This window comes from Tenrec ecaudatus, chromosome 5 (assembly GCF_050624435.1).
Source record: "Tenrec ecaudatus isolate mTenEca1 chromosome 5, mTenEca1.hap1, whole genome shotgun sequence".
Taxonomy (NCBI): domain Eukaryota; kingdom Metazoa; phylum Chordata; class Mammalia; order Afrosoricida; family Tenrecidae; genus Tenrec; species Tenrec ecaudatus.
Genome location: NC_134534.1, coordinates 132237765 through 132242011, shown reverse-complemented (window position 1 = coordinate 132242011; position 4247 = coordinate 132237765). Strand labels below are relative to the sequence as shown.

General features: G+C 39.9%; 1 pseudogene; it reads left to right on the top strand.

Moving 5' to 3' along the window:
• The first annotated feature begins 1728 nt into the window (after positions 1 to 1728).
• On the top strand, positions 1729 to 1840 carry LOC142449692 (small nucleolar RNA SNORA33; annotated as a pseudogene).
• Positions 1841 to 4247: the final 2407 nt, after the last annotated feature.

Below are 4247 nucleotides of genomic sequence, written 5' to 3'. Positions count from 1 at the left end.
ACAAGATTTCAGGTGATTTTTAGTCTTTATATTCTTCTGCTTTGTTAGACATTTAGGAATAATTATGCATCATCTTTGTCATTGAAAATATTTTTTGTTCTAAAAATGCCAATCCTCAGTGAGCATTTCACATTCTCTATTTGCTAAAGTGATAAAGCTCTTCTATTAGGTCAAGGATTTGTGAAAAAGTCTATGAAACACTCAATTGTGTGTGAAGTAAAAAAAAATATTGCAGGGTTTGGGAATCATGAGAATGCTACTTGTGAAACTCGTGTGAAAGACATACCAGTTGTCTCATTTATGAAACTCATTTGTAATCATCATCTCACTTCTGCCATGAGACATTTCTAGTACACTCAAATTTTGTCAAGATTTAAGTTTAAAAACTGTTGGGGGAAAAAGATTTATGCTTATAGTACATTTCATTTTCTTATTAAGCTTATCAGTAAACAGGTCATATACCCTTTTAAAAAACCCGTGTCTGTAAATATTACAGCCTAGAAATACTTATGAGCTGTTTTGCTCTGCAACACATGGGCTCAGAACTGACTCCAAGGGAGCAGATTGGGTGGGGCTTTGCAAAGGAGGAAGGTGGCTCAGGTGGCTAAGCACATGCTCAAACCCACCTACACGTGCACAGGCCTACTGATAAGTGTTTGAAAGGCCACACCTTAGGGAGCACACTTCTATTCTGCAACACGTGGGGCCCCCAGGAGTTGGCATAACAGATGAAGACCACCCCCGGCGTGTCAGTGTGTTGTCCTGCGGTGGCTTGCCTGTTGCTGTGATGCCGGAAGCTGTGTCACCAGTATTTCAAACCAGCGGAATCACCCATAGTGGACTGGTTTCAACAGAGCTTTTAAACCAAGACTGACTAGGAGAAAGGCCTGAGAATTGACTTAGAAAATACTGCCAAAGCAAACCCTGGGGGTCAGTCACAATAGAACATTTTCCAAGTCATTTTCTTTGGACATGATATCAGGAGGGACCAGTTGCTGAAAAATGACAAGAAGTTTGGTCAAGTAGAGGACCAAGGAGATTGCGGGAAACTCATGATGAGATGGATTGGTGGCACAGTGGTCAAAATTATGAACTTGAACTTGCCAGCAACTGCGAGGATGATTCTGTACATGAAGTTGAAATGAGTCAGAGTTGACTCAACTGCAGTTTATCTATCTATCTATCTATCTATCTATCTATCTATCTATCTATCTATCTATCTCTATCTAAAATTGAACAAACAGTACCTCAATTCCCTCATCTGTCAGATGTGAAGAAACATATATTAAAAGCCTACAGAGGGAAATAAACAAATCCATATAAGTAAAAGGTTTACAGCAATGGTTGCATATGAACCATCAATATTAGCTAGTTTTTATTATTGCCCATGCCACCATTGTTATTGAATAGTTTCTCAGAGCTCAGATGACGATTGTTTCTTCCAGTGGTCTGCTCTAGATGAATGAGCTCTGCCCACTCTTATTATGAAAATGAAAACCCTGTGGCAATACTACTTCAGAGGTGGAATAATTAATATAAAAAATGGTTTGTTTGATTGTTAGAAGATTTAAATGCTCTGAGGGGTATAGCAATGCATCTATCAAATTGAATTTGGCCCATATCAAAAAGCAACCTAGCCAAAAAGAATTTTGTTTCCTTTAATTTCTGGGGGGGGGGGACCCTAAACATTTAGCATTCCTTCTTGTTTACTAAAAAAATAAGATTAAGAAACTATTAAGTCTCTGCAGAAATTTAGAAAAAGCTGGCAATAACAGTAAATCCATGTTATGAGCCTTAAGGATAATTGAGATCATTAAGGTCCCTGAAAGTGGCTATATTAAACAACAACAAAATAAAACAAACTATTAAGTCATATTTTAATTACATTACCCACAAAATAGAATTCTGTGCACCTTTCAATCTCATATTTAGGAAGAGTTTTATTAATGTAGGAGCCCTGGTGACATAAGAGTTAGGAGTTGGCCGTCCATCCTCAAGGTCAGCAGTTCAAATCCACTAACCATTGCCAGGGGGAAAGATGGGTTTTCTCCTCGCATAGAGTTACAGTCCTGGAAACTCACCGGGGCAGTTCTACCCTGTACTATAGAGTTGCTATGAGCAGTATTGACTCAATGGCAATGAGAGAGATATATATATTATTGATAGGAGAAAATGTTCATGATACATCACAATTTTTGTAAAATTACAGGCGAAGAAGATTATCTATGATAATCATAACATGAATATTTATTGACTCCCTTGTAACAGGCACTGTGTGATGTGTTATGTGAATTATGTTATTCATATCCCCAAACATTCCTGACACAGAACAGAGCTGCTCCACAAGGTTTCCAAGGCTCTAGATCTTTCCAGAACACATGACTCCATCTTTCCCAGAGGGAAGGAAGGGCTGGTGAGTTTGAACCACAGACTTTTGGACTAGCAGCTGAGCACCTTACCCACCGAATGAAGGGCTTCTTCAGCTAAGTAAAATGAAACAGTGATTTATTCAGCTGTGATTAGACTCCAGCTATAACTACAATAATGATTAGACTTTTAAAAAATAAGTTTATTGGGGGTTCTTACAGCTCTTACCACAATCCATTCATCCATGCATTGTGTCAAGCACATTTGTACATATGTTGCCATCATCATTTTCAAAACATTTTCTTTCTACGTGAACCCTTGCTATCAGGTCATTGCCCCCACGTCCTCTCGCTCCCTCATGAACCTTTGATAATTTATCTTTTTTTTTTCCCCATGTTTCACACCAACTACTATCTCCTTTCACCCACTTTTCTGTTGTCTGTCCCCCTGGGAGGGGATTATATGTACATCATGTGATCAGCTCCTCCTTTCTCCCCCCTTTCCCCTTCCCCTCCTAGTATCACAACTCTCATTATTGGTCCTGAGGGGTTTATCTGTCATGGATTCCTGTGTTTCCAGCTCTTTTCTGTACATGTGTGCATGCTCTAGTCTAAGCAGATTTGTAAGGTAGAATTGGGATCATGGTAGTGGGAGGGAGGAAGTGTTAAAAACTAGAGGAGCTCTCTCAGGCTTCCCTCTTGGCCTCTCCCATCCTCTTTCCCCATTCCCTTTCCCCTTAACCTCCTTCCCCTTTCCCCTCTCTCCACCTGGATCACCAAGCAGGGCTGAGTTTGCCAACCCAGATTTTATGGCATCTATTTCAGATGTGGTTGATGAAATAATACAGAACTGCCCATTGATGTACGTCATCCGTTATATAAGGTATAAGCTGCTTGGAATGTCATTCTTTCAGGAGGTTCAATGCTGTTCAGGGATTTTGGTCATCAAAGTGCAGAGAGATTTAAAGAGCGGTGGATGCCAGATTAAAGCTTAGCGAAGAGCTCACCGGCGGTAGAATAAAGCCTAGACCTGTGGAGGTTCAGGTGATAACGCATCATGTGCAGCACTATGCTGCGTGGTTTGGAGGCTCAATGCCTGCCTCAACTCCGAGTTCTTTCAAGTTTGCCACACCCGGAGAGACTGTGAGGATGGCCCAGCATTTCCCGTCATTACCCTGTCTTTGGGGTCCCGGCCTAGTGCTCACCTGGAGACAGTCCTTCAAGCCACATTGTAGGGGTGAAAGTGACCTTCAGAACCAGCCGAGACCTTGGTCCTGCACATAACTGGCATCTGGTGTCATGTTCAAGGGGCATGTTGTATGTACTTCACCTGCATGCGTTCCCCAGGTCATCTCTGAGATCCATTTCTGTAGCAACTGCTCATGCATATTCATCTCTCTCCCTTCTAATTCCCCAATTTTATCCCCTCCTTTCTATCAGAACTTCTAGCTGATAAATATGCTTCTGAAGAAATTCGGGTATCACTTTAAAAATTGTTAAGAAGAGAAACACTAAAAAACAGCAAAAAAGTTCTTCCCTAGAAAATAAATATGGGGTGCAAGCCCATATTTAGTCTATTTTAGTAAATATAATGTTATGAATGTGAAATACAAACTGATATTTATATTTCCTATGATTTTGTATTTTATGATCTTTGGTACAATTGGCTGGTTCTAATCACAAGTAGGTATTGATGTCGTGGAGTATTGTAACATGAAGTTTTTAACTGTGGGGCACGTTCTCATAAGCTTATTGGCAAACAAAGTAAACTTATTTTTCCCATATTTGCTAGAAAATGATTATATTGTATTTGGAGTCACATGAAGGATGAACACTAAATAGTATTGTGTAAGAATTACTACAGATACTATTTTTTGTTTG